We start from the raw sequence: 13,804 nt of genomic DNA, 5'->3' as shown, positions 1-13,804 counted from the left end.
GAAGCCATCTGGTCCTGGACTCTTATTTGTTGGGAGATTTTTGATGATTGATTCAATTTCTTCACTGGTTATGGGTCTGTTCAAGCTTTCTATTTCCTCCTGTTTGAGTTTTGGAAGGGTGTGGGTGTTTAGGAATTTGTCCATTTCTTCCAGGTTGTCCAGTTTGTTGGCATATAATTTTTCATAGTATTCCCTGATAATTGCTTATATCTCTGAGGGATTGGTTGTAATAATTCCATTTTCATTCATGATTTTATCTATTTGGGTCATCTCCCTTTTCTTTTTGAGAAGCCTGGCCAGAGGTTTATCAATTTTGTTTATTTTTTCAGAAAACCAACTCTTGGTTTCATTGATCTGCTCTACAGTTTTTTTAGATTCTATATTGTTTATTTCTGCTCTGATCTTTACTATTTCTCTTCTTCTGCTGGATATAGGCTGTCTTTGCTGTTCTGCTTCTATTTCCTTTAGGTGTGCTGTTAGATTTTGTATTTGGGATTTTTCTTGTTTCTTGAGATAGGCCTGGATTGCAATGTATTTTCCTCTCAGGACTGCCTTCGCTGAATCCCAAAGCGTTTGGATTGTTGTATTTTCATTTTCATTTGTTTCCATATATTTTTAAATTTCTTCTCTAATTGCCTGGTTGACCCATTCATTCTTTAGTAGGGTGTTCTTTAACCTCCATGCTTTTGGAGGTTTTCCAGACTTTTCCTGTGGTTGATTTCAAGCTTCATAGCATTGTGGTCTGAAAGTATGCATGGTATGATTTCAATTCTTGTATACTTATGAAGGGCTGTTTTGTGACTCAGTATGTGAGCTATCTTAGAGAATGTTCCATGTGCACTCGAGAAGAAAGTATATTCTGTTGGTTTGGGATGCAGAGTTCTAAATATACCTGTCAAGTCCATCTGATCCAATGTATCATTCAGGGCCCTTGTTTCTTTATTGACCATGTGTCTAGATGATCTATTCATTTCTGTAAGTGGAGTGTTAAAGTCCCCTGCAATTACCACTTTCTTATCAATAAGGTTGCTTATGTTTGTGAGTAATTGTTTTATATATTTGGGGGCTCCTGTAGTCGGCGCAAAGACATTTATAATTGTTAGCTCTTCCTGATGGATAGACCCTGTGATTATTATATAATGCCCTTCTTCATCTCTTGTTACAGCCTTTAATTTAAAGTCTAGTTTGTCTGATATAAGTATGGCTACTCCAGCTTTCTTCTGACTTCCAGTAGCATGATAAATAGTTCTCCATCCCCTCACTCTCAATCTGAAGGTGTCCTCAGGTCTAAAATGTGTCTCTTGTAGACAGCAAATAGATGGGTCTTGTTTTTTTTATCCATTTTGATACCCTATGTCTTTTGGTTGGCGCATTTAGTCCATTTACATTCAGGGTTATTATAGAAAGATATGGGTTTAGAGTCATTGTGATGTCCATAGGTTTCATGCTTGTAGCAATGTCTCTGGTACTTTGTCTCACAGGATCCCCCTTAGGATCTCTCGTAGGGCTGGTTTAGTGGTGACGAATTCCTTCAGTGTTTGTTTGGGAAGACCTTTATCTCTCTTTCTATTGTAAATGACAAACTTGCTGGATAAAGTATTCTCAGCTGCATATTTTTTTCTGTTCATCACATTGAAGATCTCCTGCCATTTCTTTTTGGCCTGCCAAGTTTCAGTAGAGAGATCAGTCACGAGTCTTATAGGTCTCCCTTTGTATGTTAGAGCACGTTTATCTCTAGCTGCTTTGAGAATTTTCTCTTTATCCTTGTATTTTGCCAGTTTCACTATGATATGTGGTGCGGAAGATCGATTCAAGTTACATCTGAAGGGAGTTCTCTGTGTCTCTTGGATTTCAATGACTTTTTCCTCCCCAGATCCGGGAAGTTCTCAGCTATCATTTCTTCAAGTACACCTTCAGCACCTTTCCCTCTCTCTTCCTCCTCTGGAATACCGATTTTGTGTAGATTATTTCTCTTTAGTACATCACTTAGTTCTCTAATTTTCCCCTCATACTCTTGGATTTTTTAATCTTTTTCTCAGCTTCTTCTTTTTCCATAATTTTATCTTCTAGTTCACCTATTCTCTCCTCTGCCTCTTCAATCCAAGCCGTAGTTGTCTCCATTTTATTTTGCAGTTCATTGATAGCCTCCTGGCTGTTCCTTAGTCCCTTGATCTCTGTAGCAAGAGATTCTCTGCTGTCCTCTATACTGTTTTCAAGCCCAGTGATTAATTTTATGACTCTTATTCTAAATTCACTTTCTGTTATATTGTTTAAATCATTTTTGATCAGTTCGTTAGATGTTGTTATTTCCTGGACGTTTTTCTGAGGGGAATTCTTCCATTTGGTCATTTTGGATAGTCCCTGGAATGGTGCAGGACTGCGGGGTACTTCCCCTGTGCTGTCTTGAATAAGATGCGTTGGTGGGCGGGGCCGCAGTCAGACCTGATGTCTGCCCTCAGCCCACCGCTGGGGCCACAGTCAGACTGGTGTGTGCCTTCTCTTCCCCTCTCCTAGGGGCGGGATTCACTGTGGGGTGGCGTGGCCCGTCTGGGCTATTTGCACACTGCCAGGCTTGTGGTGCTGGGGATCTGGAGTATTAGCTGGGGTGGGTAGGCAAGGTGCACAGGGGCGGAAGGGGCAGGCTCAGCTCACTTTTCCTTCAGAGATCCGCTTCCGGAGGGGCCCTGCGGCACCGGGAGGGAGTCAGTCCCGCCGGAGGGATGGATCCGCAGAAGCACAGCGTTGGGTGTTTGCGCGGTGCCAGCAAGTTCCCTGGCAGGAACTGGCTCCCTTTGGGATTTTGGCTGGGGGATGGGCGAGGGAGATGGCGCTGGCGAGCGCCTTTGTTCCCCGCCACGCTGAGCTCTGCTCTGTCATCCGGCGCTCAACAACTCTCCCTCCCGTGGACCTCCAGCCCTCCCGCTCTCCGAGCAGAGCTGTTAACTTATAACCTTCCAGATGTCAAGTTCCGCTTGCTGTCGGAACACAGTCCGTCCGGCCCCTCCGCTTTTGCCAGCCAGACTCTGGGGCTCCGCTTGGCCGGCGAGCGGCCCCTCCGCCCCGGCTCCCTCCCGCCAGTCCGTGGAGCGCGCACCGCCTCGCCGCCCTTCCTACCCTCTTCCGTGGGCCTCTCGTCTGCGCTTGGCTCCGGAGACTCCGTTCTGCTAATCCTCTGGCGGTTTTCTGGGTTATTTAGGCAGGTGTAGGTGGAATCTAAGTGATCAGCAGGACACGTGGTGAGCCCAGCGTCCTCCTACGCCGCCATCTTCCCAGGATCCCGGGATCCTAGCTTTAATGGGAATGATGAGGTCCTGGCTAGGCAGAGGCCAAGTGGTGGTCCTTAACCATTAGAAAAAATAGGCACAATTTCTATCATAGGTAGAGTCAGAATGGCCAACTGCTTTGACTTGTTGGAATCTGTGGTAGTAGTGAGTTGATTGTGGGTTACAGGAATGAAATGAATGTGTATTCCGCCGAGATATTGACTGAGATACAGAACCTTGTGGGTGTAAACGTGATTACACACTCCACAATGAGAACTCACAGGCTATCATCAATTCTAGAGGTAAGTCAATTCAGAACTAGAGGGGTAACTGAGGAGAAGCTGGGTCCCTGTGATGTGTTCTGTGGAAAATCACATAGCCACAGATGTAAACTGTAAATCTTTAAGTGTTTCCCACAGGCCATTTATAGGGTGATTGTGCATTGGGGCCGTGGGGAAAGGGTATTTTCCAGACCTTCCATATAAGATACTCTGGGTTGAGGTTGATCATTAAATACCCATTATGCCATTGTGACCCACCCACCAGTCAGTGCGGGGGCAATGGAGTTGTATAGATGGCATCATTCTTAAACAAGTTACTATTATGAAAAACTTCAAACCTGTTACAAAAAAATTTCAGACACATAGAGGTATAGAGAATGGTTATAGTGAAGTCCTCATCCTCTACTCTAACAATTATTAATATATTGTTTTGTCTAACCATACTAACACATTCCCCCATGTATGGGAGAGTTCTAAAAAGAATTTCCAGACATCACATTATCTATAAACACTTTATTATGTACCTCTAACAGATAAGGAATATTCATTCGTTTGTTTGTTTGTTTATTTATTTATTTATTTATAATCTCTACACTCAATGTGGTGCTCGAACTTACAACCCTGAGATCAAGAGTTGCATGCTCTTCCAGTGGAGCCAGCCAGATGCCCAGGACTTTTTCTTTTTAACGTAATTGCAATATCATGAACACATTGAAAGAAATAACTATAGTTTCCTTTTTAAAAAATTTTTTTAAATGTATTTTATTAAACATTTTTTTAATGTTTATTTATTTTTGAGAGAGATAGATAGAGCATAAGCCTTGGGGGGGGGGGGCGGGGCAGACAGAGAGAGAGGGAGACACAGAATCTGAAGCAGGCTCCAGGCTCTTAGCTGTCAGCACAGAGCCAGATGCAGGGCTCAAACTCACGGACCGTGAGATCATTCCTTAAGCCAAAGTCAGACGTGTAACCAACTGAGACGCTCAGGTGCCCCAACAATAGTTTCTTAATATTATCTACTGCACAGCCCACGTTTGAATTTCCCCAAGTGCATCAAAAAATGACTTTTTTGATGATTTCGTTGAATCAGTACCTAAATAAATTCCTGATATATCTCAAGCGTCTTTAATCTATAACAGTTCCCTCTCCCTACTTTATGATATTTGGTGAAGAAACTGGGTCATTGGTCTTGTAGACTTTCATTTATTCCAAAAGTTTCCAGTCTCCCTCTCAGTACCCTCACCAAGTCAAAATGATAAACTAAAAGCTGTGCAACATTTCTGAAAGTAATTGTGGAGATTAGGGCCATATTTTTTATTTAACTTACTTATGTCATTGACCCAAAGGCTAGGTCGATCTTGGAGAATGACCATGAGTTGTCATAAACTTAAATAGTGACACCATTATAGCTGCTCTTCAGATATGCTATCTTTCTTGGAGTAAATCAAGAAAGTCTTGCCCCTTGTTTGTAGCTACTGACCTATCAAAAAAATTCCTATCTCCAATAGTAAAATCTAAAGCATTTTTTATTTTTACAGAGGGCCCAGAGTAACCTCTTAATAGACCAGGTTGACTCTCCTGCTCTTTGTCGTAATGTACTAGAGGCACCTTGCTCGTCTTGATGTCCTGCGGAAAATTACACCGATCCATTGCATTGATGACATTTTGATAATCAGATCTGGTGAGTAAAAAATAGCCAATGACTTATGTATCTTAGTAAGACTTTTGTGTGTCTGTGGGTGGGAGATAAACCCGACAAAAATTCAAGGTTTTACTATATTGGTTAGTTGCTAGAATTCTAATGTTCTGATGTTTATCTGTATATTGCTTCTAAAGAGAAAGTCAAGTTATTATAGCTTGAACTGCACACCGCAATTTTGGGATTTTGGGTGGGCCTTTTTGGATTTTGGAGGCCCTATAAACCACCTTTGTGTATGTTACTCTGTTTCATTTACTGACTTGCTTAAAAGGCTGTTATTTTTTTTTCAATGAGGCTGGTGTTTTTGAGAGGAGACCTAAAGAGAGCTCTATAGAAGCTTCGCACAGTGGTGGGAGCTGCCTTACCACTTGCACTTAATGATTCTTGTTGTGTATATGGCCTTCAGTAAAGCCTCAATAGGAGGATCATTGTGTATTGGCTTTCCCACCCTAGGATTTCAGATGAAACTCTGACCTTTCCTTCTGTCAAGACTCTCTGTGTGATAAGCAGTTTCCGCTTTGCTATGGGGTCCTTAGAAAGACAGGATAGCTGGGGCGCCTGGGTGGCTCAGTCGGTTAAGCATCTGACTTCGGCTCAGGTCACGATCTCGTGGTCCGTGAGTTCAAGCCCCGCGTTGGGCTCTGTGCTGACAGCTCAGAGCCTGGAGCCCGTTTCAGATTCTGTGTCTCCCTCTCTCTCTGACCCTCCCCCATTCATGCTCTGTCTCTCTCTGTCTCAAAAATAAATAAACGCTAAAAAAAAAATTAAAAAAAAAAAAAAAAAAGAAAGGATAGCTGACCATGAGATACCAAGGGACCGTGAAATTTGAGAAGCTCATTATTGTCTGGCGTTTTCTGATCTACCATATCCTAAACTGCATAGAAACGATCCATTGTTACGAAAAGTGGGTCTAGGTTGGAGCAGCTCCAAAGGGTGCTAGTAACTTTGATGAAAAGGTGGCTCAGATTCTCATGGTACCATTTTCTCCTCACCACCTTTCCTTCATCTCATACATACGGCCTCTTGGGGAGTTGCCTATGACCAATGAACAGAAAAGGAAACATTGAAAGCCTGGTTGACATGTGAGTGTGTCTAATACACCGGCACCAGCTGGTAGCAGAGAGTTAACGTATTTGTACAGATTTGGTTAAGAGTGCCTCTCTGGTCACTGGTGAAGGGGAACTTCCTTAGGGGCAGAGCTTTCACAGTACATCTGGTGCTCTTCTGCCCTTAGAAAAGAAGGTGGTCTGAAGTATAGATGGGCATGGGGTCACAGGCCTGCTAGCAGATTAGCTGACTCCTCAGGGTCTTAGACAAACTGGCAGGTTCATGACAAGAAAGTCTTAGAAAAAGGGAATGTCCCTCCCGAGCCGGCTGTCAGTAATGAGGTGGCAGGATGTCCTGCGCTGTAGATGTCAGCCTTTTACCAGCCATAGTAGTTGCTTAAAAGACTCATTTACAGAGGTGCCTGGGTGGCTCAGTAGATTGAGTGTCTGACTTCAGCTCAGGTCATGATCTCGCGGTTCGTGAGTTCAAGCCCCACATCGGGCTGTCTGCTATCAGCACAGTGCCCACTTCAAACGCTCTGCTCCCCTCTCTCTCTGCCCCTCCCCTGCTCCTGGTCTCTCTCTCTCTCCAAATAAATAACCATTAAAAAAAAAAAGACTCATCTACAAAGTGGGCATGCATGGCATGAGGGACGAAGTTATGCGTAGGCTTAACAGCATAGACTCTCTCTTAACAAGGCTAATCAGACTGTTGCTATTGCTGAGTGGTCAACCTGTCTGCAGCACAGGCCAACACTTTGCCCTCAACATGGCTTCTTCTTCAGCAGAATCAGTCCACCACCCAGTGATAAATCAAATATGTTGATTGAGGCTATCCTTACAGGACTAACGTTCTGGTTGCAGATTTGGTTCCCTTCACACGTTTCTTCTGTCAGTACTCCCATCTACTATTGAGAGATCCACAAAACGGCATGTTGTTCCTTACAACATCATCTGTCACCAAGAAACTCATTTCATAGTGAAAGAAGTATGGCAATAAGTTCACGCCCATGAGATTCATTGGTCTCACTTACTCATGATCTAAAAGCAGGTGGACTGATAGAACAGCAGAACTGATAGAAAGGTATAAAATCTGAGTTACAGTGTCAGCCTGAAGACAGTGCTTTGTGATGTTTTAGTGCTCTCCTGCAGGAAGTAATCTGAGAATCTAGAATCCTGAGAATCTAGAATTTCTCCTTCTCATTTCTGCAACTTTGGTCTTAGTGAGTTGGGACTCCTATTGCCTAAGGGATGGGTGTTTCCATCAGGTTATACAGTTTTGTTGAAGTAAATTAGAGAGAATGCCCCAAAGGCCATTTTAGGCTCTCTGAGGCACTGAAGCAGCAGGCCATGATGCCTGATCCCTATTACCAAAGGGAAACTGGGTTATTGTTTTACATGGAGGGTAGGGAGGGCCTGGTCTGAAAGGTAGTCACTGGGCCACCTCTAGCATTTATCACTACCTGGCATACTACATATTCGTTTATTGTCCCTCCTAAACTGTAAGTTCCATGAATATGGGGGCTCCACCCACCTTGTTCACTGCTGGATCCCTGGCTCCTATAGTTTAGTAGTTGCTTAATAAACACTTGCTGCGTCAATGGATGTGCACCGGTGATTCCGTCAACGGAGTTAAACTTTTAGACCCTGGAGTCTGGGTTTTTACCTAGGTTCTGTTACTTTTACCTTCTGACCTAGGTGAATTTGTGAGCTGAAACTTCCTCTACATTAGTTTTCTCACTGGTTCAGGGACTACCACTACAAGTCTGAATCTCTTCATAATCTAAAAGGCTCTGAAAGCCCTAAGTTTTTGTATGTTTGCCATAAATTTATTTAGAGGCACAACTTGACCTGATTTGAATTGATATGAGCTACCTATAGGTTTTTTTTTTTTTAATTTTTTTTTAACGTTTATTTATTTTTGAGACAGAGAGAGACAGAGCATGAACAGGGGAGAGGCAGAGAGAGAGGGAGACACAGAATCAGAAGCAGGCTCCAGGCTCTGAGCCATCGGCCCAGAGCCCGACGCAGGGCTTGAACTCACGGACCGTGAGATCGTGACCTGAGCTGAATTCGGATGCTTAACCGACAGAGCCACCCAGGTGCCCCCCTATAGGTTTTATTGTCCCAATTAGTGTGAATATTCATAGATTTAATTAGAAATTTTAACATGTTTACAGCGTGCTTCTGTGGGACCCGTGGTTTTTATGTCTTTGATGGCACATACACCTTCATCCCTTTCTAAAATCTGAAAAATAATCTGAGTTTCAAGACACATTTGGCTTTGGGGTTTTTGATTATGGAATTACGTACCAAGAGTAGTACCTACCTTATTAGGCTGTTGTGTAGATTCAGTGAATTAATATATGTGAAGTGGTTAGTGCCTGCCACACAGTGAGCAATAAATGTTAACTGTCACTGATGTTTAAGACCCATGGTTTTCTCTGACATTGTGCTGGTGGGATCCCTTAAACTCCTTTCACATCATAGTTGAGACTGGTTTGTATCTTCACTCTGGGTAATGTGTATTGTGCTTCTTTTCTGTGTCGGAGGGACGGGAGAGGAGGACAGCTCATTTGGATTGTGGGAAGCTACTTTTTGTGAGTCTGGTTTATGCTTCTGCTTTTGTCACTCCAGTTTGATCCAAAGCCCTGCCCAGAGTCTACTAGAACTATGTGAGCTGATGTCTGAGGCCTGGAGAGATAACAAACATGGGGTGAATTCTGGAAATTATTCCTCACCTGGAGATAAGCTTCACCTTCTTTACTGCTTCTTCCCAACTACTGTTCATATGGCTGAACTAAGATCAGACCTGTGGGCTGGACTTACAACCTCATCATCTGCGGGGAAGGAGGGGTTCAACACCCAGGGTTCTTTGTGCCTTTTTCACCCTGGGCCTTTAGCACTTTCTATGAGCTTGTTTTACTTCTCTTCTGTTCATATTTCTTGTTTTGTTTTGTTTTGTTTTTGGTGTTCTGTTTTGCTAGATGCATATATTTTGTTGGATATAATTAGCTCTAGGTCACCGTGAATAGCCTGTCTTTTCTTTGCAGTTTTGTTTTGAGCAGGAAAAAAAAACTCAACAAGATACAAAATAGACAATGAGCTCTGGAGATTTTTTTTTTTCCTGCTTCTGGGGGAACACAGGTAGATTTTTACGTTTTCTTTCTTTGGACTTTCCACAACTTTTATCTTCTTCCTACACTGGAAGTATTCTTTTTATATGTATATTTAACTTTTTCTTCTTTCTCCCTCTTCCTTTTTTCCCTTCACTATTAGTAGATACACTACTTCCTGGAATAATCTCTCTCTCCACCTCCTCCCCCTCTTCAGCTTATGCTTTTCACAGAGTAGGCATAAGGCTGTGTCTCTTCTTATGTTTGATTGCTACTGGTTTAGTTTTTTTAGGTCTTGTTTTACTTAAAATTTGTAAATTTATTTAGTTGTGGTGGGAGAGAATCTGTGATAGTGTCACTCTGCCAACTTACTCTGAAAATCTCATCAACTACATGATCTTTTATAGTATAAAGGTATGTTGTCCTCTAGGGCAGTTTGTAGGAATTAATGGGTCAGGATAACTAGACATATGGTAGTTAAATCTTTGTGTGCAGAAGGGAGTCGGAAGATGCCTGCAGAGCTGAGCTCTTCTAAGTGCCACAGTGAATGATTTCCATCAATTCAGGAGCACTGATTGCACACATTCTCATTGTTTTCTCCTCTTTTCTGCTGGATACAGCAGATAAAAATCCTAATGACCGGGCTGCTCAGAGAATCATTTTACTTTTTTTATTTTTATTCTTTTAAATTTTATAATATTTTCTTTCATTTATTTGCAAAATTTTTATTTAATTTAGTTTTCAAATTTACATCCTAGTTAGCATATAGTGCAACAATGATATCAGGAGTAGGTTCCTTAATGCCCCTTACTCATTTAGCCCATCCCCTCTCCCACAACCCTTCCAGCAACCCTCTGTTTGTTCTCCGTATTTATGGGTCTCTTATGTTTTTGTCCCCCTCCCTGTTTTTATATTATTTTATTTATTTTTTTTTTTAATTTTTTTTTTCAGCGTTTTTTATTTATTTTTGGGACAGAGAGAGACAGAGCATGAATGGGGGAGGGGCAGAGAGAGAGGGAGACACAGAATCCGAAACAGGCTCCAGGCTCCGAGCCATCAGCCCAGAGCCTGACGTGGGGCTCGAACTCACGGACCGCGAGATCGTGATCTGGCTGAAGTCGGACGCTTAACCGACTGCGCCACCCAGGCGCCCCTGTTTTTATATTATTTTTGTTTCCCTTCCTTTATGTTCATCTGTTTTGTCTCTTAAAGTCCTCATATGAGTGAAGTCATATGCTTTTTGTCTTTCTCTGACTGCCTAATTTCACTTAACATAATACCCTTCAGTTCCATCCGTGTAGTTGCAAATGGCAAGATTTCATTCTTTTTGATTGCTGAGTAATATTCCACCATATATATTTGTGTGTGTGTGTGTGTGTGTGTGTGTGTGTGTGTTCTTCTTTATCCATTCATCCGTTGATGAACATCTGGGCTCTTTCCATCCTTTGGCTATTGTTGATAGTGCTGGTACAAACATTGAGGTGCATATGTCCCTTTGAAACAGCACACCTGTATCCCTTGGATAAATACCTAGTAGTGCAATTGCTGGGCCGTAGGGTAGTTCTATTTTTAATTTTTTGAGGAACCTCCATCCTGTTTTCCAGAGTGGCTGCATCAGTTTGCAATCCCACCAGCAGTGCAAAAGATATCCTTTTTCTCTGCATCCTCGTCAACATCTGTTGTTGCCCGAATTGTTAATGTTAGCCATTCTGATAGGTGTGAGGTGGTATCTCATTGTGGTTTTGATTTGTATTTCCCTGCTGATGAGTGATGTTGAGCATTTTTTCATGTGTCGGTTGGCCATCTGGATATCTTCTTTGGAAAAGTGTCTATTCATGTTTTCTGCCCATTTCCTCACTGAATTATTTGTTTTTTGGGTGTTGAGTTTGGTAAGTTCTTTATAGATTGTGGATACTAACCCTTTATCTGATATGTCGTTTGCAAATATCTTCTCCCATTCTGTCGGTTGTCTTTTAGTTTTGCCGATTGTTTCCTTCGCTGTGCAGAAGCTTTTTATTTTGATGAGGTCCCAGTAGTTCATTTTTGCTTTTGTTTCCCTTGCCTCTGGCGACGTGTTGAGTAAGAAGTTGCTGCGGCCAAGGTCAAAGGGGTTTTTGCCTGCTTTCTCCTCGAGGATTTTGATGGCCTCCTGTCTTACATTGAGGTCTTTCATCCATTTTGAGTTTACTTTTGTGTCTGGTGTAAGAAAGTGGTCCAGGTTTATTCTTCTGCATGTCGCAGTCCAGTTTTCCCAGAACCATTTGCTGAAGAGACTTTCTTTATTCTATTTGATACTCTTTCTGCTTTGTCAAAGATGAGTTGGCCATGTATTTGTGGGTTCATTTCTGGGTTCTCTATTCTGTTCCGTTGATCTGAGTGTCTGTTCTTGTGCTGGTACCATACTGTCTTGATGATTACAGCTTTGTAGTATAGTTTGAAGCCCATCAGAAAATCATTTTAATTCTTCATGTCAGTATCCATGTATAATATAGCCTGAAAGGACTGCCTACTTTAAAACATACATTCTACACATCATTCATTATACACGTTTTTGAGCACTTACTGTGAATGAGACACCTACAGATAGAGCAGAAAAATGAAAGAAACCGGAATTGCTGCCTTCATCCTGCTTCCAGCCTGTTGGAGGGAAACAGACAATAGACAACATGAGTACATTATGTCGCTTATTAGAAGATGTAAGAGCTATAGAGAAAAGCGAATCGAGGAAAACCAATAGAACTGGAAGCAGAGAGAGGGTTATGATTTTCCCTCTTTGAGGCAGGCCTCACAGGGAAGGTGACATCTGAGAAAAGATTTGAATGATATGAGGAAGCAAGTCCTGTGTATTTCTGGGGGGAAGAAGATTCCAGGCAGAGGGAACAGCAAGATAACACCCCCCCCCATTTTTCCTCCTCTTTTCTGCTGGAGATAGCATATAAAAGTGTTTTAATGAGTGGGTCGCTCTGAAAATTGTTCCAGTTCTCCATTTCCTATCTATGTAATATATAGCCTAAAGGGGATGCATACTTTAAAGCAATTATTAACACTTGTAATAAAATTTAAGTATTCCTTTCAGCTATAAGAGTCAGTATGCATGCGTGAGCAACTGTCAATAAATATATGTTCTGATAAAGTTAAGTGGGTGCTTGTTCTTTGAGTTAGCACATAGAGGTGACCAGTTACAAAGCCAAAGAAGGCCTGAGTGGCCATTGGTGGAGATATGCATCCAAGAGTTACGGAAAATCTGCTGAATTCTTTCAAGGAAAAATTTCTTCCCTGTTTCTATTTGTGTCTTGTTCCCTCTTTTAATACTCAAATAGCGGTCTGGGTTTGAATTGTGATTTCCTCTCTAATCTCTGCACTGATCTCTACTTCATGAAGCAGAGCGACGTGATCTAAAAGGCAACAAACTTCTATTTCAGTGAGCTAGATGTTTTTATCAGGTAATTTCAATCTGAAAGTAAATTGTTCTCTGGAGATTATGTCCTTATTGCTGGTAGGGATTTTTTTTTTTTTTTTTCGAGAAAGGATTTAACAAATAACATATGCTTAGTTGTATTTGAGAAAGACATAATAAAACAGTCTTTGGGATTTAGAACAATGATCTAAAAATAGCTGAGACTGTATTCCCATTTGGAAAAAAAATCGCTATGCAATGATTTTTTTTTTTTTCTTCTCATTCTGAGCATTGCATAAAGCAAAGCCAATTCACAACAACTAAAGTATATTCTTAAAGAGAAATCTCAAGTCATTTTCAGCTCAGGCCTCTGGAGACCTCATTATCCTGCCATTACAAACAGACCTGCGGCAAGCTGTTTATGCCTTTCTGCTAGTGAGTTAAGCAAATGTCACAGGGATTGCTATGCAGATACATCTACTAGTCGCTGGCACTTACACGGATGTGCCCAGGTATACCCTTACTGGATAAGGATGAGTAGACATACAGCACTTAAATGTTTGTGTGCAGAAGGGCGTCAGAAGATGCCCATAGAACTGAGTCCTAAGTGCCACAGGGAATGAAGTCCATCAATTCAAGCTTGCTGATTGTATACATTCCCATTTTTTCCTCCTCTTTTCTGCTGGATACAGCACATAAAAGTCCTCTAATGACTGCTCAGAAAATTTTTTCAGTTCTTCACTTCTTTCAAATCTGCAGTATCCATGTATACTATAGCTTTAGGGGCTTCATACTTTAAAGCATGCATTGACTCTTTATGGAATTAACATGTTTTGGAAAACCTGTGTTCTCATTTAATGGCAACTTAAATTGATGCAAGTTTTACATCAGTGATTCCCCAAGGCCATACTCCTGAGCAGGTATATCAGAATCACAGATGTTTATGGGTCCTTTTGAAAATTCCCATGTTCTCACTGCTGTTCTGCTTGTGTCCTTACAAGG

The 13,804-nt window shown here is 41.7% G+C and overlaps 1 long non-coding RNA gene across 15 annotated transcripts in view; it reads left to right on the top strand.

The window, feature by feature from the left end:
* The window catches only part of LOC122220472, a 195,740-nt gene that overhangs the window by 37,919 nt on the left and 144,017 nt on the right, over positions 1-13,804 (top strand). For all 15 annotated transcript variants that reach the window (XR_006202871.1, XR_006202883.1, XR_006202878.1 and 12 more), the window contains one exon: positions 5,083-5,225. This is a non-coding gene — a long non-coding RNA (uncharacterized LOC122220472). The remainder of the gene's footprint in view (positions 1-5,082; positions 5,226-13,804) is intronic.

The sequence above is a fragment of the Panthera leo genome, chromosome B2 (assembly GCF_018350215.1).
Source record: "Panthera leo isolate Ple1 chromosome B2, P.leo_Ple1_pat1.1, whole genome shotgun sequence".
NCBI lineage: Eukaryota > Metazoa > Chordata > Mammalia > Carnivora > Felidae > Panthera > Panthera leo.
The sequence above is the reverse complement of the archived record's forward strand: the minus strand, read 5'-3'. Positions and strand labels throughout refer to the sequence as shown.